At 38.5% G+C, this 27507-nt stretch overlaps 1 protein-coding gene across 1 annotated transcript in view; it reads right to left on the bottom strand.

The window, feature by feature from the left end:
• Positions 1-11456, bottom strand: part of prlhr2a (prolactin releasing hormone receptor 2a) — a 30846-nt gene extending 19390 nt beyond the window's left edge. The window contains exon 1 of the mRNA XM_079896172.1: positions 11363-11456. The gene's annotated coding sequence lies outside the window, so the exon portion shown is untranslated. The remainder of the gene's footprint in view (positions 1-11362) is intronic.
• Between the last annotated feature and the right edge of the window lie 16051 nt (positions 11457-27507).

The raw sequence follows: 27507 nt of genomic DNA, 5'->3' as shown, positions 1-27507 counted from the left end.
GCAGGAAGGGTGCTGACCTAGAGGTTGGCGCTTGGCGGCGGCTAGGCAGAAAACACCCGTCGAGTCGGTTCGGCGCGGGCTCCTTGGGTGGGGACCAGTCTAATCCCAGTCGGTCGACCGCTTTGGTGAGGAGGCGGATAAGCTCCGCGTCAACACTGGAGCGGGACCTGCCAGACTCTGGAGTCGAGGAGGCGGAGCGGTGAGAGCCCGACCACTCCTCGCTGTCCGAAGCAAGCAGAGAGCAGCTGTCAGCAGCGTCATCTGCTTCATCCCCTAAGGCGACGGCAGTGCAGGCAGTGGCCGGCCGCTGCGCGTCGGTGAAGGGCGGGGGAGAAGGAGAGAGCGAGGCTCGCGGGAGGGGCTCCGGCGAGCGCTCAGCTATAACCACCGGCTCGGGAGGCCTTTGAGAGCGGCGTTTCTTCTTTCGCGGCCCTGAAGAGGCAGCCGGGGAAGGTGGAGGATCATCAAACATGGCGAGTCGAGCCCGCAGGGTCGACATCGGCAAGTCCTCACACTGTTCGCAGCCGCCCGTGGAGAGGGCGCGGGCTGCGTGGTCGAGGCCCAGGCAGAGAGCGCAGACCACGTGGCGGTCTCCGTCGCTGAGCGAGGCTCTGCACGAGCCACAGGATGAGCGAGGCATTTGCAACAACGCCTCGCGCTCTTTTAGATGCAAAGTGTGTCGCGGGGCGAACACACACACACATACAACACAGAGCAGTAAAAGGATATATTCGCCGGATAGCGAAGCAGGCAGGGAAAGCTGAAGGCGGCGAAGGCGGCCGGCGTCCTCAGGCTGAGATCCTCGGCGTGCTGGTCGCTTGATTCAACGGCGGCTTCCTCAGAGAGCAGCGATGCGAAGAGCTTCGCTGAAAAGACAGAAATCAGAGAAGCAGCCTCCGAGCCCTGTTTATATACGCTAAGCCACACCCCTTTTCGCGGGCTGTGACGTATTAAGCTCGCCAAGCGCGCTCATTGGTCGTGACGTCACGCCAAGGGCTCAGCGGTAGGCTGCTGCAGTTGCCGCAGGGCAGCCAATGGGCACGCTAGTAGCTCGCCCTAGGTCTGCAGGCTGCCGCACTGCGTTGACAAGATTATAAAAATTAAGGATAATTTTTGGCTTCAGTATCTCGAGAAAGAAAGGCTTTCCCGTAGCGTAGCAACTACGCAATACGAGAGAACCTCTCGTAAGAGAACTCTGTATATTCGTGCAGTGTGCGCATGTCAAATAATCTATTCCGATTTGAAGCTTGTGAAGCACATCAACCAGGGGCCCGTTCTTCGTACGTTGCTTAAAACATCTGAGCTCAAATGAGACATCCAAGATGATATCATCGGCCTAATCATGATCTGGCTAATTAGGTTCTTCAAACACACCTGCCAGTTATGATTAGTATAGCTGGATTGAGTTATCTGAGATAATTGCGCGTTCATGCGCTGGTTTAAAAGGGGATATGTATCGATAGTAGAAACACTGATCAGCAACGCTGCTATTGGCTGCTCACCATGGCCAAAGAGCGCGCACAATTTTTCTCCGCAGCAGAGCATGAGTTATTGCTTGAAGTTTTATGCAGAATATGAAAACTTAATTAAAACGCCAGGGAACACCTCAAAGTGTGCAAAAGCCAGGAGAGAGGGCTGGCAAAAATTTACATCCTGTTTTCGGTCGAAGGCCATAGTAATCGATTGTCGAGTTCACGCGCGTGATCATAGGTAACTAAATATATGCGCGTGAACTCGACAATCGATTACTATGGCCTTCGACCGAAAACAGGATGTAAATACAGGTATGAGCGCTGGCTGAAATAACATCATTTTTTATCCATATCTTTCACATCTACTGCAGTCAGATTCACCCGCGTTCACTCTGATGGAATCACTCACATGGCTGTGCACTTGTAATGACACATCAAGGATGTTAAGAGGCTAAAAGCAGGTTTAAAACTTGCCCCATTGAAGTCAACAGGGTGCAAATTTTAAAAAGAGGATAACACGGTGTAGGCAACACCGATTTTTGTCGTTGTTCTCTGTATTGACAGCACTCCAAATTTACAAAAAAATGAGCTCAATGTTAAAATTGACCGGAGTTCTCCTTTAATAAGTAGCCTAGATTGTCACGCTGCGCTAAAGGATCCTGTCTATCTCGCAAAAAGCGATTAATTCAAAAAAGCTCTTCGAATTATTCTGGCACCTTCAGCAACAGGTTCTTGTCGTAAAAACGGACAAGACATGGCTGCGAAAGACTTCCCATATCACCTCCGCTTATAAAGCCGGGATCTAATTCTGTTAACATGAAATAAGCCTGCTCCCCAGCAGGTTTAAGCTTGCGCACCTGTTGCTATGACAGCAAGTCCAGGATGAGCGTCGAAGAACCAAACAATCCAAGATCATGACAAATCGCCAACAATCGAATCCAGCTAACTGAGTTAGCGACAAAGAACGGGCCCCAGATCACATGTTTACAGCGTTCATGTAAACACAACGTTCGGATTCATCAATCAGAATGAATTCAGTCCGATTGAAACAAAAGTTGTGCATGTAAACGTAGCCAATGTCTGTGATTGAATTGGCAGTAGCAAGTCTCTGTACTTGCTCTGCAGCAGCAGCGTAGCAGATCTATTCCGACAAGACCAAATTAACATTGCCATATTCATTACCATGCCAATCTCAATTACCATACCAATCTACAGAGATTTGTCATGATATAACTCCATTAATAAGAGTGGCATATTTAATCTAAATGTGTATATCAAAAATGAAAACAGAGTTTAAAATCATTCTGTTTTCTTAAAGTATTTGAATAAAATAAAAGAGTGCATTCGCATGGAGTGTCCGTATGGTGTGCACATACTTACACCTAGTTTCTTTTTAATAAACCCTAATATGTGCGTGGAAATTTGTGTACGAACATTTCTATGCCCATTTTTTATACATCAGGCCCCTGGTGTAAAAAGGCCCTTATCCCTTTCTAATCCTGAAGACCTTGATTAATTTGTTTAGGTGTGTTTGATTAGGGTTGGACTCAGCAGGAAAGTGGAGCTCAAGGGCTAGAGTTGAGAACCCCTGCTATAAACTATATTATTGCTCTAATCTGCTAAATGTGACTATAAGGCATAAAGATATTATGATTATAAACATTAACATTGTGATTCTCGGTAAAGCTGCTTTAAACTTGTATTGTGAAAAACACCAAATAAATTTGACTTGACATTTTTTTATAAGTGAAAACAAGCTTACATATACTATTTTGTCCAAATTGTTTCTCTGAATGAAAAACACACACCCTCTACAGCAGTGGTCTCAAACTCAATTCCTGAAGGGACACAGTTTTGCTCCAACCATAATCAAGCACACCTGATCAAGCTGATCAAGGTCTTCAGGATTACTAGAAACTTCCAGAGTTGGAGCTGGTTGGAGCTAAACTGTGCAGAGCTGTGGCCCTCCAGGAAAGCTATTTTAGACCTATCAAGATACGTATTGATTTTTTTTTATTTATTTTTTTAAGCTATATATCCCAGGTCTAATTATAACACATTGACCAGAAACTTGCAATAATGTTTGCTTGAATTGCACACTACCTAAAACAGCTCTTGATATCTATGTTATGATTAAATAGGCAGGCATGTGAGGTGTGTGTTATTCTCAGCCTCCAGCATCCCCCCCCCTCCCCCCCAAAAAAGAAAACATTAAAACATAACTGTGGCGAGCAATGCAGCACAAAACATTTCCTCTAAAACATTACTATCATTATGTTCCAAATTATGCCGACAGAAAATGTCAAAACTCCAGTAAATTCTGTCCAAGAAGCTGTTCTCTTCAAGGTTGTGAAACAAGAAATCCAAGGTCCTATTAAAATCTTTATTAAAATAGGGATATAACATTAAAATGTTATAAAATCTCACTACTGAGAGCTTCCCATCAGGGTGTGATGCCTACATTTTCTAGTGGCAGTGGGTCATTGTGACTTTTATTGTTATAGCCCCATCCTATTATAGAATATAGATTATAGATCCTATTATATTATTTCTATGAAGCCCCTCCTTCCGAATATACGAAATGTGCTGTGATTGGTTAGCTGGTCCAGTGTGTTGTGATTGGCAGCACGTGTTTGGGAAATGTCCTGCCCCTCCATAACTGCAAGTTCTTCTCAAGTGTAAATATTAAGAATGTTGTCAATTTCAAACCAATTCAAGCCCGATTCAGACCCTGACAATGTTAATAAATTTGAACCGCTCTAAATTCGTCAGCCTTAGGAAGGTCAAACAAATACGTTTTGAAAACATTGTGGAATAAACAGCATCTCTTTCACTTAGCAACACCACTGTCTTCTCTAATGCAGCTTAACCAGGCCTCGTCTATGGGATCAAATTCCCGCCAAATATATAGCGGTCACGTATCAAAAAATAATAAACGTGAATCAAAAATTTAAAAACACATGTAAAAATATATTGCACAAACTGAAAAAAATAATGCAAAATGATCAGATTAGCAAACAACGTGGTCACGGATCAAAATATGATAAGCGTGAATCAAGAAATAACAAGCATGAATAAAAACTTTAAACGTATTAAAAGTTATTTTGCACAAAACTTAAACTCATGGTCATGCTTTCTTGAAAAGTATTTTTCCTTCGTTATATTACTCTGTACTTTGTGCTCTCTTGCATTTTGGTCTGGTTTGGTCAGACAAAATTAAAAAAATGGTCTAGCATCTAGCACATCTAGAATAGCCTCTAAAGTTTCCATTTGCAAGAAAATGTCATTTACACAATGCATTACACTGCAGTTATAATGCTATGTTTTTCATTATTGGACATATGAAATTATTTTTAAAGGACATTATCCTTTAAATATGAAACTAAAACCACCAGTAGGTGGCGGCAAGTGACAGGCTTAATGAATCATTAGTCATTCAAACAATTTGTTAAAATGGCTGATTAAAGCGTGTGTTGCTTTGTTTATTGACAAATTGTAATTCACAATATTAAATTCTTGTTTAATGATCTGTATAAAATTAATACCACATGTGCAAAAAACAGCACTCTTGCTTGTATGCTTAACTATACCATATTATATAACACAAAAGTTCATGCAGGGGCATTGCCCCTAGGCCAGGGGTGCCCAATCCTGCTCCTGCCGATCGACTGTCCTGCACAGTTCATCTCCAACCCTAATCAAACATACCTGACTTTAATTTTCAAGTGATCCTGAAGACATTAATTGGTTGCTTCAGGTGTGTTTGATTAGGGTTGGAGATGAACTGTGCAAGACAGTCGATCGGCAGGAACAGGATTGGGCACCCCTGCCCTAGGCTATATCTGTCATTTTAGGGGCATTGTAACTGCATTCTAATAGTGTTTTTGGCTCCCGGAAATAGGTTCCAAGGTGCAAACGATTATCAGTTATCTCTGCGCAAACCTTCCAACCTCTGCGCAAACACAGACGTCGCGCACATGCGCATCACATGTTCAGTCCATAGGTATGCGCGTTATATATATATATATATATATGTGCGCAGGCGTGTAGTCCTTTTTTACAAATCAACCCTCAACAAACTACTTGTCTGGCCTTAAAAATGTATAATACAGAATTATTTATTGCATCCGCGTAGCCACGTGGTGACTGTAGTCAGATGTAAGGGAAGGAGGCCTTCACAGGGGAGAGCCTAGTTGACACTTCAGGACTCAGATCTGATCTGGATACAGCCTGAATCCGGCGGACTGCGGTAAACCTCGGGATAAACAGAGAGACTAATATTAGCGTAGACGCCACCCTTCTTATGATGTAACAAGTACATCAGGATTTATGGAAAGTGTTCCCAGTTCTGGCTGACCTAAACTATGCAGCCTAACATTGAATTATAGAAGTCTATAATGTATTATGTGAATGCTAGGTCAAAGAGATGTGTCTTTAATCTGGCTTTGAACTGACAGAGTGTGTCTGCTTCCCGGAAAAGGTTAGGAAGACTGTTCCAAAGTTTTGGTGCTAAATAGGAAAAGGATCTACCGCCTGCAGTCGATTTTGATATTCTAGGTATTATCAACTGGCTGGAATTTTGAGATCGCAATAGACGTGAAGGACTATAATGCGTTAAGAGCTCGCTCAAGTACTGAGGAGCTAAACCATTTAGTGCTTTGTAAGTAATCAGCAATATTTTAAAATTTATACGATGTGTAATAGGGAGCCAATGCAGTGTTGACAGAACTGGGCTTATATGGTCATACTTCCTGGTTCTTGTAAGAACTCGAGCTGCTGCGTTTTGGACCAGCTGTAGTTTGTTTATTAACCATGCAGGGCAACCACCCATAATAGCATTACAATAATCTAGCCTTGAGGTTATGAGTGCATGAACTAATTGTTCCGCATTTGTCATTGAGAGCATATGACGTAATTTATATATATTTTTAAGATGGAAAAATGCAGTTTTACAGATACTAGACACGTGACTTTCAAATGAAAGATTGGTATCAAAGAGCAGCACACCCAAGTTCCTAAACGACAACGAAGACTTGACAGAGCACCCATCAAGTGTTAGACAGTATTCTAGGTTATTACGTGAGGAAGTTTTTTGTCCAATAATTAGAATCTCTGTTTTTTTCAGAATTAAGTAGTAGGAAATTACTAGTCATCCAGTTTTTTTTTTTGTATCAGCTATGCATTCCGTTAATTTTTTGAATTGGTAAGTTTCGTCAGGGCGTGAAGAAATATAGAGCTTAGTATCATCGGCATAACAGTGAAAACTAATGCCATGCTTCCTAATGATATCTCCTAATGGTAGCATGTACAGAGTGAACAGCAGCAGTCCTAGTACTGAGCCTTGTGGTACGCCATACTGAACTTGTGATCGAAGACATCTCTTCATTTACTGCTACAAACTGACAACGGTCAGATAAGTATGATTTAAACCATGCTAATGCAATTCCACTAATGCCAACATCATTTTCGAGTCTATTTAAAAGAATGTTGTGGTCGATAGTATCAAATGCAGCACTAAGATCGAGTAACACTAATAGAGAGATACAACCATGATCGGATGATAAGAGCAAATCATTTGTAACTCTAATGAGAGCAGTCTCAGTACTATGATATGGTCTAAATCCTGACTGGAAATCCTCGCAGATACCATTTCTTTCTAAAAAGGAACACAGTTGTGAAGATACTGCCTTTTCTAGTATTTTAGATAGAGAGATCGGCCTGTAATTGACTAATTCTTTAGGATCAAGTTTCGTCTTTTTTTTAAACAAGTGGTTTAATCATAGCCAGCTTAAAATTTTTTGATAATAAGAAGAGGATCTATGACCTCTGGAAGCATCTCTTTCAATAGCTTATTCGGTACAGGGTCTAACATACATGTTGTCGATTTAGATCATTTAACGAGTTTAGACAATTCTTCCTCTCCTTTAGCAATGAATGAATTGAATTTTTCCTCAAGGAGACTACAATGCACTGCCTGATGCGATACTGCAGTAGACGGTTGCATAGTTATAATTTTCTCCCTGATATTATCAATCTTGTAAGTAAAGAAGTTCATAAAGTCATTACTTCTGTGCTGCTTGGAAACATCTGGGCTTTAAGCTTTACTTTTCGTTAGTTTACCCACTGTTTCAAATATAATTTTCAAAAATATACATAGAAGTTTACATAAATATTTATGTAAACTTTTAACTTTACATAAATATTTTAAAAAACTATAATTTCTTTATTTTACTAACCCAACTAATTACTCATCCAACTAAATCCACCACCCCAACCAACCGGATTTTCTGCCTTTCATACTACTCGCTACCGTAGTCGCTCTTAATGCTACGGAATCGTGCTGACCATCACGAAAAACACAACAACAGATAAACGTGTCCATGTACACGAATCAATAGATTAAATTACGTGACCATTTCACGAACTGCCATGAGACTGGTCTGGTCTGACAGGTTGGGGGGCGTGGCATCACGATAGTGGCTCACACCTGTGCAATAACCATGCAGTCTAATCAGCATCTTGATATGCCACACCTGTGAGGTGGATGGATTATTTTGGCAAAGGAGAAGTGCTCACTAACACAGATTTTTCTCAGATTTGAGAAATAGGCATATTGTGTACATAGAAAAAGTCTTAGATCTTTGAGTTCAGCTCATGAAAAATGGGGGCAAAAACAAAAGTGTTGCGTTTATAATTTTGTTCAGTGTATGTAAAATAAGATACAGTAAAACAAATAGAAGGTGATATGGTCTGAAATTATGTGAGAGTAAAGGATTTTGACAGATTTTCCATTTTTATGTGAACCATCCATTTAAAGGGTTAATTCACCCCAAAATGAAAATTCTGTCAGTAATTACTCACCCTCATGTTGTTCCAACCCCATAAGACTTTCGTTCATCCTCAAAAATATCTTAATTTGTGTTCCGAAGATGAACGAAAGTCTTATGGGGTTGGAACAACATGAGGGTGAGTAATTACTGACAGAATTTTTGGGTGAACTAACCCTTTAAAGTCCCCGTGAACCGGAAGTTGCAAACGACTTTTCTCCAGTGTTATGACGTATTTCCAAGTGAAACGGAATATTGAACAGAGGGCAGGGTTTTACTTAGCGCTCCTCCTCTCAATCTCTCGCTCATAGCAGACTAACGGTTTGAGGGGAGTGGTTAAGCGTTTTCAAACCAAGCCGTCAAACCTACGTCATCAGAAAAAGACGCCATTCCAGACCGGAAGTAACTTTTCAGATTTTGATTAAAGATTACCATGGTAAATGATTTTTTTTTTTATATATATTTACTTGCACAGATTAATTGTTCACCACAAGACTAGTAATATGCGCTAACAAAGTATAGGGTCGATTTTGATTTCATGGGGACTTTAAGCTCTATAGACACAGCCCTGATGAAGTCTTTCATAAGTGACTCCTTTTCCTTCCGACATAGCAAATGAAAGGCATGAGTGAGCAATGATCAAATATATGACAGCATGCATTGTTCATGCAACAATTCCCCTCCTCAAAACAACATTCTTTTTGTTTTAAATGCAAATTAAATCGATCAATTGATCTAGTGTCAGAAAAGACCTTCTCAAAGCCTCTGAAATCTTTTGTCTAGCTTAACACATTCAGTTCCATTTCAACAGTATTCGTTGTGAATCAGTCTCACAGAATTGCCTGAGAAGGAGGGAGATTAAAATCAATCAGTTATTTTGTTAACCAAAGCAGTGAAGTAAATCATAGATTTTACAATATGTTCACTTTTCTGAACAAAAAATACATGTTTAGATGGGTATTTATCAGATTTACAAAATCAAAATACAATTTAATGCCATTATTTACTGACACAAAAAGTATAAATCATGTTCTTAAGATTATGCAGTCTGTGATGTCCAGAGTTGTACAGTATTTGCTATACTAGTAACGCATTACAGTAATAATTTTACATTCCCCAGTAACGAGTAGTATAACAAATCAACAAATATTACAGTTGCCATCCATAAAAGGGCTCGATAAAACCTTTTGTCGTCTTAACCCCTACCGATTTGAAGACCACCAATCCAATCATCCCTAGATTAATTTTCGTAATCTTTATGACTCATGCACATGAACATTATTGTCAAATGTAAATTGTAGCATATTCTTTATTCTGACATTACATGGCTTGCCTGTATACATCCGTTTGATCCTGATATATTATACCCAACTTATTCTTACATGGGATTTTTTTGTCATCCAGGGAAGACATAATGTCAATAATCAAATGCATACCATTTATTTACCAGTAACCAAGTATCTGAGTAATGTATCTGCAGAAAATCATTGTTCACTGAGTCAGAACAGCGATCACAGAAGTGAAAACACTGAGGAGCCACTAATGTTCATCAGAATCACATAATTTAGTGGAAAAAGAATAGAAATGATAATTACTGTCTTTATACCCTGTAACCCTGTAAAAAACTATAATTATACCCTGACATTCACAAAGAGGAGAAAAGAGAAAGGACGCAATTACTGATTTTGTGGGGTGTAACAGAAAAGTATTATAACAAGTTACTGTTGGCAGGGAGTAATAAGTTAAGTAACAATATTACTTTTGAAAAAAAGTAACGAGTAATGATTTAGACTAACAAGCTCATCAACATGGTGATGTCTACATGCAGGCATGCCTTAAAATAGATTGCTTATATCCTAGAGAAGAAGGAATAAAAACAGAAAAGATTGATCTCTCTACAAGTCCCTTAATTCAGCTGTCGATTTTCTAGCATTTTGCTTGATCACTTCAACTTCCCTTAGATCCAGCTGCCCTCAAAAAGCTTTCATCCAGGTCGTAAATCCGCAATATCTGCCTCGCCAGGTGTGAAGCTCACAACTTTGGTTGTGAAGGAATTTCATTTAGCAGTTTATTATCTCACTCAAGCATACCTGCCCTCTCTTCACACACCCACACACGCTTGAGTTACAGTGATGTAGACTACTGAATGAATTGTTCTTTTTCGTTGATTTTTTGTTTGTTTTGCTGTTGTTGTTGAACCAGTTCGCAAATACAGTCTAAACTAAATGTGTTATGCGTACTGAATCTGCCCATTGGAGAACAGATAACCATCTTTCTCATATTTGTTTCAGTATTTTTCTATTAGTAGCCTACTTCCAATACATCCCAAAACGTTAGTGGAGCTGGTAATATGTTAAAAGTAATAAACAGTAATAATAATGTTCTACATATTGCTTTATTGGAACGTTTAGGATGTTTAATAATATGCCACGTGAAAAAAAATAACCACCGAATCGATGATTTTAACCGGTTCTTTGAAATTAGCTGTTCAATTAAAGAACCGAATTGCAGAAACTTCCCCTCATCTTGCTGGTTCACATTCACAAAAGGTTAATCAAAACAACGAGGAGATTCATGAACGGAGGAGTTAACAGACCAACAATAAATGCATGTTCTATTCCATTAGCTGTATATTGCAGAATAAATGACCAAAATGTGCGTGAGCCATAGCTAATACTCGTCAGAAAAGCAATGAATCAATTTAATTTCTAACTTGAACTATCCGTTAATTCATTCTGTTAAAATCTTGTCATTACTTAATACGATGTCATGTGATGAGACTGCAATAGGCTACTTGACTTCTGGAATACATGACATAGGCTAATTATTATTAATAGGCTATACTGATAGCCTATTATATTCATAAATTAATGTTTTATATTTTAATAGGCTACGTCTAGTTAAATTATTACTTTTTTATGCTTTGGTTTTGTGCGTCCTCAAATGTTGACTATTTTAACCTTTTTACCACTTAATTAGCCTTAATTTAACGCAGTATATCCAGGGTACAGGCTCTTGACAAATGCATGAAGAATCTGAAAGACGATAAAAAAGACGCCTCACCTATTGCAAGAGAGATGCGGTTTAGTTGTTTTCCTCGTGGATGCAGATTCTCAAAGTGCGGACTCGCGCGCGCTCGTTTATCATCAGATGCGCTACTGGACCCGAGTGAGAGCGTGAGAGTTGTGTTTCCCGCTGGAGAGGCGGGGTCGTGTGTGCGTGTGTGTGTGTTTCAAGCGCCCTTTGAGTCCAATTATAATATGGTTAATTCTAGAGAGATTTTATTCTTCCACTTTTCAATTCTGCACGTGTCTCACTCATTTATATCTCAGTCAGTATGGGGCTGGCTAACATTTATTCTCCAGCTTTAACTCGCTCCGGCCAGTCAGACTCACTTTCTAAATGACAGAAACCCGAGGTGAACAACAGATGAAAATGTTTTTCAACACAGAAAAGGATAATTGAAGAGAAAAATATTTAAGATTCTAAGACCATGGTTTGCAGTACTCCACTGATTATGATCTATCATTAGATGGATAAAAAGATGCATAATTTCATAATGTATTTTGTGAAGTCAGAGTATGTTGTACATGTGTGCTGAACAGTGAGCTGGGAGAGCTATTTGCTTAGAGGTATGTGTGCAATGTAACGTTCACTGAGCAGAGATGATCACTAATGATGATACTTCAGTTGGCATGTTCTTTAGAAGGAAAGGAATGTTTTTCAACTGATGCAAATGTACCACAAATGTATACACTGAGAAATAGGCATGAGGGGGTGAGGAAGGAGAAACATAGAGAAAGTGAGGGGATAGAGAAATGGGGAACAGAGAAATCTGGAATGAAGACCTCTTCACCTAAAGCCTTATTCTGCTGCCTGATTCTCTCTGTCTGATGTATATAATAATACAATTTTATTTTTGGCAAAAGTAACTGTAGCTTCCAAGATTCAACCATAACGGGGGAACGCATGATATATAGTGAATGATTCATTTAGTTGAATTAAAATATGATATTATTTATACACTGTCAAATTTTATGGAGCATATCCAGTTATAATGCATCATATGTTATAAAAAATTCAGTAATTTTTAAACATCAAAGTTATTGTAATAGTGGAGCGGCTAAGTGATATAATCGTTCAGTTTATGATACAAGCGTGAAAATTGGCATGAGCAGTCTCCATGGGTCACTTGACAAGAAAATTGTCCGAGCCACTTGAAATTTCAAGATTTTTCATTTTTCAAGATGGCCGACACCTTAGTGGAGCAGTTAAGTGATATAGTGGTTTATTTGGTGATACAAGCATGAAAATTGGCATGAGCAGTCTCTGATGGTCACTAGACAATAAGCCACCCACAGCTACTTGAAATTTCAAGATGGCAGCCATTTTTCAAGATGGCCACCACCTTAGTGGAGCAATTAGGTTCATGGCAATTTTCATGCTTGTATCACCAAATAAACCACTATATCACTTAACTGCTCCACTAAGGTGTCGGCCATCTTGAAAAATTGCCGCCATCTTGAAATTTCAAGTGGCTCGGACAATTTTCTTGTCAAGTGACCCATGGAGACTGCTCATGCCAATTTTCACACTTGTATCATAAACTGAACGATTCTGCCAAACATAAGCACTTAGCCGCTCCACTATAACATGTATGGTCTGTTTTGTTGCGTTTCTGAGTTCCGTCATGCCTGCGTTCCCTTTGCTTAGTCTCCAAGCATGGTTCTAAATTAGTTAACACCTGTTTCTGTTCCTATTGTGAATTACCCTGTTGTTGTATCTAAGCTCTGTTTTCCTTTGTCCGGTACTGTTTGCGTTTGTGTTGGAAGTTGTTGTGTTTGATTTCTCCTGCGATCACCTGATTGTTCATTTTAGATTTCTTACGTACTGTGTTTTGTTCCTACTCCTTCGTCATGTGTCCCAGTATAGCTGCACAACGTTATGTAAATAGTATAAAAGCACATATTTTCTGTACATATGCAGCAATGGCCAAGCAAATGTTATTGTGAGCAGTTACTAGCCTATCTAAGTTTTGGATGTTCTGTGCTACTGGTCCCATGTAGTGAGGGTTAAGTATGTTTATATGATAGATTTTTGGATCCAAACCCACGCAGTGCTCTACCCTTCGACCAAATCTCCCCCAAGCTGAGCATCAGTTGAAGAAAGACTGAGAGGTGTGCTGAACTCAGTGGTTGAAAGATCAATTTAGATGAATGCAGTATGTTTTCTTTGATCTTCACACTTGAGCTCTTGTACCTTTACTGCTATATCTGATTCTGACAGTTCCACCGATATCTTTGTTAGAAGTTCATAAGATCAAAACATAATCACTGAGACTAAAAAGAAAAAAAAAGAAAAAAATGGGAAAAAATGTTCTTTATTTTCATGCTCTGAATTACTTTTCTCTGTTGATCAGTGTTGCCAGACTGATTGTTGAGGGGGCAAATTTTGGCTCAAGTATGCTAAAGCATATCTACAGGTAGACCTTCCTGGAGTTTGTGATCAGTGTTTGAAGGCCTTGGGATTGGAACACAAAGCCACTTTCACTTCACATTAAATACAGATGTGCTCCAGACCTTCGCCATGCTAAATGTGGGAGGAAAGCAATCATTCACAGCATACAAACAACCTCCAATTTTAGTGATGGCTGCTGACTGAATTATTTTTACACTACAAACTCACAGCCTGCAAACCGTTTGGAAGCAATCGGTTGCTTGGCATGCAAGGTGAGAATGGCTATTGATTTGAGTTTACGACTTTTGTGATTTACACAAAAGATGGATGGACACAGACCTTGATGTGGAGAATGGTAACCGTGGTGACAGGCATATTCTGGTTTGCATGAGAGATCGTGCTATTAAACTGTTCAGTTGCGTAGTGTTAAGTAATATATAAGCAGAACAAGGGATGTGCTTTGCTGTTACATGAACATGTGCTACACAAAGACGTATACCAATACACTCTCATGGCAATTTGTAACTATTTCAAGTTGGCGAATTGGTATCTCGTTCGTAGATTTCCGTATAATCTGCTTATTATTTAGGTGACCTTGATGTTTTTTTTTTTATCGTTACATACATTAACTGAAACAAATAAAAACCTATTTTATTTCAGCAACATTCCTACATTTTTGTTAAGTTTTAACTTAAAGTATTAAAATAACTAACACCAAAACTGAAATAAGAATTAATAAAAAAAATGTATAGACATATATTTAAAAAACAAAAAATAATGAAAAAGACAAACTCAAAATTACTAAAACTTTAAATTACTAAATTAAAACAAATTAAAATGAAAACGTAAATGATAAAATTCAAAACTAATTCAAAACATTAATGAAAACTAAATAATCCTAAAACCCCTTGAATAACACTGTCAGATAGTCGTAAAATACTTTAATTTAGGCTGTAAATAGGTTTTAAGTGTGTAAACACCCAGAACACAAACGCATAAAAACTCCACACATTCAGAGATAATACAGTCTCTTGGGCAACATGCTGTGTGAGTACAAATAACATTTTAATTGTGATCATATTGTTATTAATTATACCCATGGGAAAATATAATACACAGCCCATAAATTAATATATTATTCTACTCAGTGGGGTTAATTATTTCATATAAATACAGAAAATAAAACGCAGACACATACTGATGTGTAAGTGCAGAGACAGCTGTGAATAAATATTCATGCACTTTCCACTTAATCCTGACTCAACAAAGAGTCAGAGCTCACTGTTTTATGCCCTCTGTTAATATTCATGGACGTCAGCAGTAGTAGGAGTTCACAGATTTTCTCACTGTGCCTCACTCACTAAGCTGAGCTGCTGAATGAGTCGAATAATGTCAGACTCTTACAAACTGAATGGATGTATTGATATACAGTGTGTCTCTTATAAAAAAATAAGGTCTGTCTTAATCTCCAAATCATTCCAGTGCACTGAAACGTTCCCTCCCCATAAAGTCCCGCAGTGCAACGTGAAAACTAGGGAGCATGCTCACTATGTTTCCTTAATGGAACTTGAAACATACATCACGCGAGAGATACACATTATGACACGCCATATATGTTTTGAAAAACAAAACGTTATTTAATTATATTTCTGCATAAGCATACATAGACAGGTACCGAACATGATCTAGCTAACATTTATAATTAATTTACGGCTGAAATGTTGCAGGTATATGTAACAATCAAAGTATTTATCAGAATGTAACATAAAATAAATGTCAGAAAAATATCAGTTCTGCTGTTGTTCATAACCAGTGTTTGGGAAAGTAAAAGTAATGCGTTACAATATTGCAAAAAAAACTAATTGTATTATTTAATTACTTTTTATGGAAAGTAATGTGTTATGTTACTTTTGCTTTACATTTTTACTCACCTGGGCTGGGCTTGCTTGTTTGTATTTTAATAGCAATTTCTTTTCTTTTTTTTGACAAATGTAAAGCCCCTTTCACATCAAAAGTGAAGTGAATAAGCCTCAGGTTGAAGGAAATGCAAATTCATGCCTGTAAAGTTCAACACTCTTGCTTCAGCAATACAAAAAAAAAAAACAACAACAACAAAAAAATTTAACACACCAATGTGGTTTATTTAAATATTCTGAGTTTGCATTTCACTGTGTTTATACATTTTGAAGAAGAATCTGTTTTTGTGCAAGTGAAAAGAGTAAATGCCTGCTCACCTTTAGTCTAGAACTACAATAATCATCATGTTCACACAACGCCTCTGCACCTCACTCCTGATTTCTCTCGGCATGGGGTCAGGTGTCACTCAATAAATGGGAAAGCGAAGTTACTTATATAAGTTTTAAAATTTTAAAAGTAATGTGTTACTTTACTTTGAAAAAGTCATCTGATTACGTAACTCATGTTACTTATGCGTTATCCTCAACACTGTTCATAAATACCATGTCACCATCAGTGTTCCAATGTGTAGTGAGCCAGGGTTCTCCGAATTTGTGTACACAATGATTCAAGACGTAGAGACCTAGAGAGCTTGAGACACCCACTGTTACCAAGGCTTTTCACACTTACATGTAGCTGTGATTAATTACTGCATTGGCTTTTGCTATGTGTTAGAGGTTAAAATATCTCAGATACAGAGGGAGTAAAATAGAGGGAGGGAGCATCTATTAACTTTCTTCATGTTAATCTCTGAAAAAAATGATATTAGCTACAATTTTATACTGTTATCCCTAGCAAATGACTAGTTTCACCAGTATGTTAATGGTGTTCAGCATAATATTGTATATCAGGGTTCACCAATCTCGGTCCTGGAGGGCCGCTGTCCTGCAGAGTTTAGCTCCAACCCCAATTAAACACACCTGAACCAGCTAATCAAGGTCTCACTAGGCATACTAGAAACTTTCAAACAGGTGTGTTGGAGCTGGTTGGAGCTGGTTGGAGCTAAACTCTGCAGGGACAGCGGCCCTCCAGGACCGAGATTGGTGAACCCTGTTGTATATGGTGCATTTATTTGATCAAAAATACAGAAAAACTACTAACTATAGGGATGTGCACAAGTGTAGTACTCGGAAGTGACAGTGACGATCGATCATGAAAACGATGATTGCTGTGACTTTAAAAAATATATAAACATTTTTTGATCATGAAAATAAAGTTAAGTGCAAGATGTGCAGCGCCAACCTGCCATAGCCATAACATTAAAATGAGAACACTATTGAAATAGAATGTTGTCAATTCTTTGTGCTTTAGTTGCCCTTGTTTCAGCGTTGTTGTTACAGGAAGAGCACATCCACAATGGGAGTTACACATTCAGACAAGCATGGTCAAGTTCACGTGCGCATTCGAGTCCTTTTGTGCAGAAGTTGTAATTTTACTTTTATGTTGTATATATATCAGATTAATCTCATATAGGATGCGTTTGGTTGAGTTTATTTACACGCTAGCAAAGCGCTTCAGGTTACCAGTGTTCATCCACGCTTCAGCGACTGCTCAAACGGCAATGCACGACATGATTGACTATGACTAGGTTATTTGAGATTATATTCCTTTTAGATGTTTCTTTTTCAAAAACATTGATGATATTATTAATAATCTAGCAGTGTTCTCGTCATATTTTTTTCAACGGTAGGCCTAGGTGCCTCACGCGGGCATATATGCTCCGAGAGCGGACACTGACCGGCATGATGACTAGATGGAACTGGATAAATATTCTGAATGTTCTGATCCAATCTGACTTCTGACCTGTAATGCTGCCTGAATCATAATCATACACTGTTCACTCGTTGGCCAGAGGACAACTGGCTGACTGAGCCTGGTTTCCCCCAAAGTTTTTCTCTCTATTCTGTCACCTGATGGAGTTTTGGTTCCTTGCCACTGTTGCCTTGGCTTTTGGCTTGCTTAGTTTGGGAGATTAAATATTCAACAATATTATTGATCTGCTTTACTTAAGGTGGACGATGACACCATTTTCGTCTTGAAACGAACTCTGTTGTATCATTTTCATGTTATCACTGTGAAGCTGCTTTGAAACAATCTTTTTTGTAAAAAGCGCTATATAAATAAAGGTGACTTGACTTGACTTGATACAAAACACACTGTTAAGAGCAATACTTTTAATAAGGTAGCCTAACATTTTTCTGACAAACAAATCATTCCCAAATCAGAAATTAGCAGCACAATAATTAGCTTACTGACACAGTAAACGGTAGGCTATTTAAAAAAAAAAACTGAACAAAACTGTAATAAATAAAGAACATGGAAGCATACTTTCAATAACAGCATCACACATTTTAATGAACAAACTGTTTAAATAAAATTAAATGAATTAATAAAATAAACTGTAATAGGCTAAATAGAACAAGGTAACGTACGTTAGGCTGGCTAGCGCAATTAGCGCAGCTCACATTTCAGTAAACAAACTATTTCTTTACAAAGTCAAACTTTCAATTAAATCACAATCAGGTTGCAAGCTACCTACTTAGTCTACCTACACTCTCTTCATGTTGTGTGCGAGGAAGATGAGTTTGTCCACATTTTCAGGTAAAAGGGAACTTCGGGTCTTATGAACGACGTAGCCAGCATTTTAGAAAATGAACCGGAACGCAAAGGAGGTGTTTGGCTGCAAATGCCAGTTTAGGGTAACGGTCACTGTTTCGCCTGACTGCACTTTAGTTGTGTCTCACAAATATTTCTCCATCTCTTTCTTTGCGCTGTGTCCGTGTTCTTCTTCCTCTTCGTCATCGGACTCAGACTCCATCAGCATTGAAATCTCCTGCTGTTTTCTTTTCTTTTGGTGGTGGCGCAGCAGTCTCCTCTTCTCCAAGTATAACGAGGTTGGGTTCCTTCAACTGTCCATCCTATTAAAAACGGCTAGGCTATATAAGATAATTGTTAAAAAGAGTATTGTATTTCACCAGATCTTATAGTGTAAACATATTCAAGTGCAAATGACAACCGTTTTGAGGGGAATCCCAGGTGTGCGAGAAAACAATATTCAAATCCCAAAATTGAAAACTGAATATCAACCCACCGAACGAATATTCGAATATTTGGGTCCAGCCCTAGAAAATACAGTTAAGTGGAGGTTGTGCAACGCCATAACATTACAATGAGAACGCTATAGAATGTTGTGAATTCTTTATGCTTTAGTTGCCCGTGTTCCAGCGTGTTGTTCAACGCTATCTCACGACCAATTCGTACGAATTTGTACGAGTGATAAAAAAGTGGCTAATTCGTATGAATTCGTACGACCTCACTCGTACGAATTTGTACGATTTGTCTAAACCCACGTGATGGGTAGGTTTAGGGGCGGGGTCAGGGGTAGGTCATTCTATGAATTCATACGAATTGGGCAATTCGTAAAATATGTACGATTTAGCAAAAATCGTACGAATTCGTACGAGTGAGGTCGTATGAATTCGTACGAATTAGCCACCTCGTAGAATTCGTACGAATTGCCGTGAGATCAGGCTGTGTTGTTATGGGAAGAGCGCATCCACAACGGGAGTAAGTTAGCACTTAACTTAGTTCAAGTTCACTTGCATTTGGGTCATTTTGTGCAGATACAAGTTGTAATGTTACGTTTATGTTGTGTATCTGATATCTGATTCATCTCATATAGGATGTGTCATATAGAAACAGCTTCAGTTTACTGGTGTTCATTCACTCTTCAGCTTCACCTCATGCAGCTATTCCTTTTAAATGTTTCTTTTTCAAAAACATTGATGCATTATTGATAATCTAGCAGTGTTTTTTTCTAGTCCTATTTTCAAATTTGGATAGACATTATAGACAAATTTTTATTTGTCAACATTAATTTTCATAATAGTGTTTTAATTAAAATATTTGAATAATCGCCATGACGGACAGGCCCTGCCCCCACTCAAGTCCCTCCCATGTGTACTCAAGTACTCGTTTTAAGATCTATCAGTCATCTATCAGGACCTAATGTCTGGACTTCATGCAAGGATTGAAAACAATCAAGTCCTGCCCCCTTATGCCCTTCCTGTGCCTGCTTCTCCTGTGCCAATCTTTCAGTGCACTGTTTCAACTGAGTTTGGATGTGCTAAAAACTTTATACACCGCATAAAGCTGGATGACACCTGGGCAGCAAAAACTTTGTCGTCTAACACTCTCTGTTCATAGTGCTGTGTCAGAGGAATTAAGTTGCTTGGAAGGAGCTGGGGAACGCACAATGTCACAATGGTGACTGCATGGGTGTCACCAATTGTTTTTACTTAGAAAAAGTACGATAAAATTAAAATGTGAGTTGACCTCAGAGAGCCAAATAAAGCAGTGATCGTGGACTCTTTTCCATTGCCACACACGGATTAACTACTCCCTGCTCTATAGAGGGTTCTACTTTTTTCACTACCATCAACCCGATTAATGCTTACTACCAAGGTCTCACGATGGACTGTTCCATTTTTGTCGTGTCCCTTACAGATTTGCTTCAGTGCCTGCGACGTTTCAGAAGATGACGACCATCATCCTGGCTGGCTTGTCAGGAGTTGAAAATTCAATTCAATTCAATTTACATTTATTTGTATAGCGCTTTTCACAATACACATCGTTTCAAAGCAGCTTCACAGAAAGTGCATGAGTCTATATTGCAATTTAGAGTGATTTGTAACTGTCTAAGTTATGTATTTCAGAAAAGTACATATACAAAATCACAATTAGTTAAAAGTGTATTATTATAAATAATGTAATAATTTAATGCAGAAACAATGAGCTCATTGAAGTAATGAATACTTGTTAACAAATAATTATGACATTTAGAAAAATGTAGCATTGGTGCATGTTGATTCAGAGTTTGCGACATCTGAAGTCTTCGCAGGAGTTGGTGCCATCTCTTCATGTGTGTTGGGCATCTGAAGTCTTCATAATAGGCTGGATCCAAACTGGAGCTGACATACTCTCTAGTTACCTCAGGATGGGCATCCCAAGATAAAACAGAGAAGCAAATAGAGCAAGAATAATCATGTGCATTTGATCTGATATAACTGTATAAGGTTAGAAGATGCATTATATGAATGCTAGGCTAAAGAGATGCGTCTTTAATCTAGATTTAAACTGGTAAAGTGAGTCTGAGCCCCGAACATTATCAGAAAGTCTATTCCAGAGTTTAGGAGCCAAATGTGAAAACGTTCTCCCTCATTTAGTGGACTTAGATATTCTAGGTAATATTACCAGAAGCCCAGAGTTTTGTGACCTAAAGAGCGTGATGAATTGTAAGGCGATTAGTTAAATACACAGGAGCTAAACCATTTTGGGCCTTATAGGTCAGTAGCAATACTTTGTAAATGATACGAAACTTATGGAAAAAGGCTGTTTTTGTAACATGAAATATGACTTTCGAAAGATAAGTTGCTGTCTAATATAACGCCCAGGTGTTTAAATGTACAGGATGAAGTTACAGTATCCTTCCAAATGCAAATTATTTTACCAAGTGGCAGCATATAAATTGAAAATAGCAGAGGTCCTAACACAGATCCTTGCGGCACTCCATAACTTACTAACATTTTCTTCGTACATTATCTTATGTATTTTATTTTATGATCTATTCTATAGTATTGAACGCAGCACAAGGAAAACTAGTATAGAGATATAGCCATGGCCAGACGCTAGAAGTAAGTCATTTTTAATTTTAACGCGCGCAGTGTCTGTGCTATGATGGGGCCTAAATCCAGACTGAAGGTTTTCATACAGTACATATCATTATTTTGCAAAAAAAGAGCCTAATTGAGCAGACACAACTTTTTCCTAGTATTTTAGACATAAATGGAAGATTCGAAATGGGTCTGTAATTTGCTAATTCATTTGGATCTAATTGTGATTTCTTTATGAGAGGCTTAATAACTGCCAGCTTGTACAATCTTGGAACATAACCTAGAGATAAAGACGAGTTAATAATAACATTGAGAAGAGGCTCTTCTGCTACAGGTACTCTTTCAGTAATTTAGTGGGTAATGGATCTAATAAACATGTTGTTGGTTTAGATGCAAAGTAAAAAATTACCTGGACGACATGACAAAGCACTTCAAGTCTTACAATGACGAGAAACTGCTGGTTGCAGCTCAGCCTGCTGTTCTTCATACTGTTTCAGTGGAGGGTGTTCTGATGAATCATGTGTAGAGGTGATTCAAAATGATTTTCCTAATTATCTGTCACGTTTTCCCTTACCTGCTTTTCCTGCAGATAACGCTGTTGCTCCAGCTCCTGTTGATAAGGAGTTTGTTGCTTTTCTATCTGCTGCCTGTAATTCTCTGTCTGCTGCTGATGTTGATGCTGTACGCGTCTTGTCCTGCTCTAACCGAACTTCGTACACAGATGTCCAATGGTTGGTGTCCTTCACCCAAGGGACTGAATGTTGAGTTGTCGCCATACTATAAACTGCGACTGGAACAGGACAACTTTGTCTTCCGAGGCTCACTGCTGAATGTACCTGCTGCTCTTCGATCTGTGCTGGTCTCCATAGCGCACAATGGACATCATGGAGAGGTGAGAGGTGAGAACCAAACAACGCCTTTGCGATCTCCATTGGTGGTCAGGGATGGATGCTCAGGTTTATGATGCTGTCTGTTCCTGCTCCTCTCCAGCCAGTGTCGCTGCTAGATGGACCATGGCAAAAAGTAGTTGTGGATATAGTCGGGCCATTTGACACGGCTGCTTCCGACTACAGGTTTGCTATAAAATTAACTGACTATACAGCAAATGGCCTGAGGTCTCCTTTACTCACACTGTTACTACGGATTCTGTGGTTTCATTGTGTCATCTTCAGCCGCCATGACAATCCATATATTGTTACTAATAACGGTGTCCAGTTTACGTCTGTTAAAAGACTGGGAGTGGGTACATACGTTCTTAGTGATGGAAAGCTATGGAATGCATCAAATGCATTTCCATACACAGCAACAACTCAACTCACTACACACACTCATACCACTACACAGCAAATTTTAAAGTGTTAAACCCACACTCATAAGCCCCTTTCACACAGCGCTTTGAACCCGGGAAATTGCCGGCAAATTGCCAGAGTGCCTTCTGTGTGGAAGCAAACATGACCCGGGATTGATGCCGGGATCGATGCTGGGTTGGGGACCTAGTAACATTGCCATGTTCAGTCCCGGAACGCGCGCTGTGTGAACAAAAGCCGTAATAATGCCATGTCGTAGTGATGACGCTGAAGCGCGGGATCGTTCGCCAGCTGTGAAACGGTACGTAATGCGCAAGTTTATGATCGAATCAGAGAACAAAATGCACAAGCGTGGTTTCTCGAGAGAGAAATCACAGCTCATAAGCAAACTTAAGACGCTGCTGAGACATTACAAGTCACATCGATGTCACGTGTCTTTAAGGGATTTTTACGGGTTGTGTGTGAACGCACTCTCTGATTCCGGAAAATAACTGGCAGTGTGAATGAACCAAAATCAAACGAACCCGGGTCAAATCCCGGGTCACTTTATCCGTGTATTTTCCGGAATATCTGTGTGAAAGGGGCTATAGTGTGAAAATTAACACTGTATTTATATAGGTCCACACTAAATCTCTTCACTTTAAATACATGATGCTCTGGAAAATGTTCTGTCAAAAGTTTGATAAGATAAAATACACAGTCCTGTTAATGAAAACTAATTTAATTCTCAATTTCGTTGCATATAATTCTCAGGTCTATATTCTGTCCCATTTATTTAAAATTAGACAAAAAAAAAAAAAAAAAAAAAAAAAAACTGAAATTGTGCTGAAAACTGCATGATTATTAAATTAGATTTCAAAGAGTGACTGTTTGCATGCAAACTTTGACAACAGAAACACTTTAAATTTTAACCAAGTTTAAAAGCTTTGCATGCAAGTCCTTTACTCTGGGAGACTCACTGGTCAAACCAACATCGATGTTGTAGATTGTAGTCTGCAGGAATGTAAAGATGTTGACAAGTACTTCATCATACATAGTGGACTTTGAAGAGTTCATTGATAGCACTCATGGAGCTGGTTCCTGCAAAAGGGATGAGGTCTTTGTCCACAACCACGTAGAATTTGATCCTTCCCAATGCCAGTAGCTATGGCTGATGGCCCCATCCTCTCACTGAAATGGCCTTTAATACTGGTGCAGGACTGAAAAATAAAACCAGCAAAAACAAAAACAAAAATTAAATTAAACAAACTAAAATAAAAATAAATCACAACATGCAATGATGAATGCATGAAACCTGGTACTGGTAACTTATTCACAGTCTTTGATAAAACATGTGCTTTAAAGGGATAGTTCATCCAAAAATGATAAAGTTGCCATAATTTACTTACCCCTGTGTCCTTCCAAACCCGTATGACTTTTATTCATCTTCAAAACACAAATGAAGAGATTTTTAATAAAACCTGTGAGATTTATGAGAAGAAATCTTATTGGTTCTTGCAGAAGCTCAAATGTGCTGCGTAACACGAGAATGAACCTCATTGGTTCTTGCTAAAGCTCAAACGTGCTGCGGAACACGAGAATGAACCTGTCTGACAATCTGGCTCAGCGTGGCTTCAACAGGAACACGATGAAGACGAAATAAGAATAAACAGGCTTTAATAGCAGAATGCATACATAACCAAACTTAGCTAGTGCGTTAACGAGAACTGACAGGAAACAGAGAACAACGAGGAACTAAATACACAGCGCTAACGAACATGATGAATGGCATCTGGTGAGATGGACGTCCATGGTAATTGATGATGGCGGGAAACTCAGACATGGGAAAACAGGAAATAAAGAATACAAACTAAAAGTCCATGAAAACAAACCTAAAAGAACATGACTGTTACAGAACCTCAATTGTTACAGGTTCTCGCATGTCAAACGAACATGTTTGAGCTTCCGTTTACCACAACTGATATGCACGTTGATCAATGTTTATATATGAATAAAGGCATAAATTAAATCTGTTCATATCATATCGATCTTGTCTCTTCAGAAAATATGGACTAAACCATTCAATAAATATGGATTCGTTTTACGATCTCTTTATGAACTTTATAAAGCGTCAAAGTGGTAGTTGCATAGCTCTCAGATTTCACCAAATTGAAAGCTCTCAGTTCATCAAAAGAGTTCCTTATTTAACACAACTGATCTGTGTCAAACTGACACAGATCATCGCTTGCAGAGAGCTCAGTGAACAGAACTGAGAGTGTCAGGTAAGAAAGACAAGCAAAATGTGCAGAGCGGTGGGTTCCAAGGACTAGGACTGATAACTGCATTATAGTATTTACAAGCATAATCATCATTTTAAAATTCACAATGACATTGCAACTGTATTATGAGTTTTACCTTTTGGAAATGCACAAGTCTGTCAACAGCCTCTGTTGGACTGATAGTCTTCTTCCTCACCTCCAGATTGTTTTTCCAGGGCATTTTGATCTTGATTGAAATCTGATTAAATATGACAACAATGCAGGTGACAACATAACGACTAGTAAAATGATGAAAGGAAATTATTTCATGGACTAATTAATTGAATTAATTTAATACCTGTTTTGCCTAATCATCTGAAGAGAGTGAAAGGGTATTGGTGCATGTGCTGGGGTTGAGGATCTTGTGAGAGACACTAAGGGCCCTATTTTAACGATCTAAGCGCATGGTCTAAAGCGCACGGCGCAAGTTCACTTAGGGCGTATCCAAATCCACTTTTGCTAGTTTAACGACGGGAAAAATGGTCGTCACGTCGCATAGTCTAAAAGGGTTGTCTCTATTCTTATAATGAGTAATGGGTGTGTTTTGGGATTTATGTGAGTTAAACCAATCAGAGTCTCATCTCCCATTCCCTTTAAATGCCAGTTATGCTCGCATCATGGCAGATTTGCTATTTACATGACAGAATTTGATAGTGGAAAGACCAAATGCGTCTCCAGAGTGCAAACGGAACTGCTCGTGCGTGAGGTAAAATTGTGCAAGCAGACCATCTATGGGATAAGCCGGATTCCACCATATCTTTATGTACACAATAATAATCTTTTACATTGTAATCCTTTCATTTTAAATATTTGCCATGTTTGCCTTAATTTAAAAAATTAGGAAAAATCCAACCTTTAAGGACACCAATTTTCTTTGTGAATGAATAATGTATCGTAAATAAATAAATGTTCTTCCTTAAAATACATGGTGCATAAGTGAGTACACCCCTATGTTAAATTCCCATAGAGGCAGGCAGATTTTTATTTTTAAGTATTTTTATTTTTTATTTTTTTTTAGGATACTATGCATCCTGATAAAGTTCCCTTGGCCTTTGGAATTAAAATAGCCCCACATCATCACATAGCCTTCACCATCCCTAGAGATTGGCATGGTTTTATTTCAGTTAGCCTAAAAGCTAGTTTGATTTGCATTGAGAGATGATCTTATAGAAAGTACCCCATGCCAATCTCTAGGTATGGTGAAGGCTATGTGATGATGTGGGGCTATTTTAATTCCAAAGGCCAAGGGAACTTTATCAGGATGCATAGTATCCTAAAAATTTTTTTTTAAAAATACTTAAAAATAAAAATCTGCCTGCCTCTATGGGAATTTAACATAGGGGTGTACTCACTTATGCACCATGTATTTTAAGGAAGAACATTTATTTATTTACGATACATTAATCATTCACAAAGAAAATTGGTGTCCTTAAAGGTTGGATTTTTCCTAATTTTTTAAATTAAGGCATTAAGTTCAATTTCCAAAATATGATTTTTTATTCCTCTTTTTAGTCAACTTTAGCATGGGTGTATTCACTTATGCATTGCACTGTATATATATATATATATATATATATATATATATATATATATATTGCGCCATTGACTTTAGACCAAGTTTCAGTTGGTCAATGGCGCAGTCTATTTCTGTTGCCTCAAAATAGCAACGCGCCAACAATGCGCCAGAACACACCTCGTTTTAAGACCAGCATGCCCATGGGCGCACAAATGGGCGCAAATGCATTTGCTATTTAAACAACGTGGCACAGGACGTGAAAATGATAACTGCGTCTGACTGAAACTAGCAAAAAACACTTGTGTCGTGCTTGGCACTGCATTACGCCGGGTGTAAGATAGGGCCCTGAGAGAGAAAAGCAAAACATTAATTTCATGCTTCATGTCTGTAAAAGCATTATTCCAAACACTGATAAGCCATATACAATGTCAATTGAAAGTATGGAGGCCTTTAAATAATGTCTGAATTGTTATACAGTAAGTGTATATGCAAGTGTTATATTTACCCTCAGGCATGCCAGCAGAAATAATTTCTTCTGGACATCTTACAATTAAGCATAAATGTGGACTGCCATCAATTCGTGGAAAATGTCCTCTTCTACATTGGTAGAACTTGTGTCTCATCAAAGACTTGAAGAGCAGCAGTTCTCGCAAACACAAATTTGCGTTTAACTGAAAAGTCATTTTAACAACAGCATGAATATAGACATTTCACGAGTGTAAATAGCATCTAACAACTTCCGCTGCCATAAAATTATTTCTAAAAGTCTTTCTAAAAACAAAACAAAAAACAATCTTACTAACCCCAAACACTTTTGAGTGGTAGTGTATTTTGAATGGCTTCACAATTATTTTATGAGTCAAAGGCTTTTAAGACATTTAAAAGTGGTTATTTCCGTTGGATGCTTCAAGTTATTATTTCACCTTTGGGAAATGCATGGTACATTTGAGGGGCCATTAACATGCCAGAATTATAGTCTGTGTGTAATTGGGTACACTTAAAT

The sequence above is a fragment of the Squalius cephalus genome (genome assembly GCF_949319135.1).
Source record: "Squalius cephalus genome assembly, chromosome: 16".
Lineage (NCBI taxonomy): Eukaryota > Metazoa > Chordata > Actinopteri > Cypriniformes > Leuciscidae > Squalius > Squalius cephalus.
This window is presented reverse-complemented; position numbering and strand designations above follow the sequence as displayed.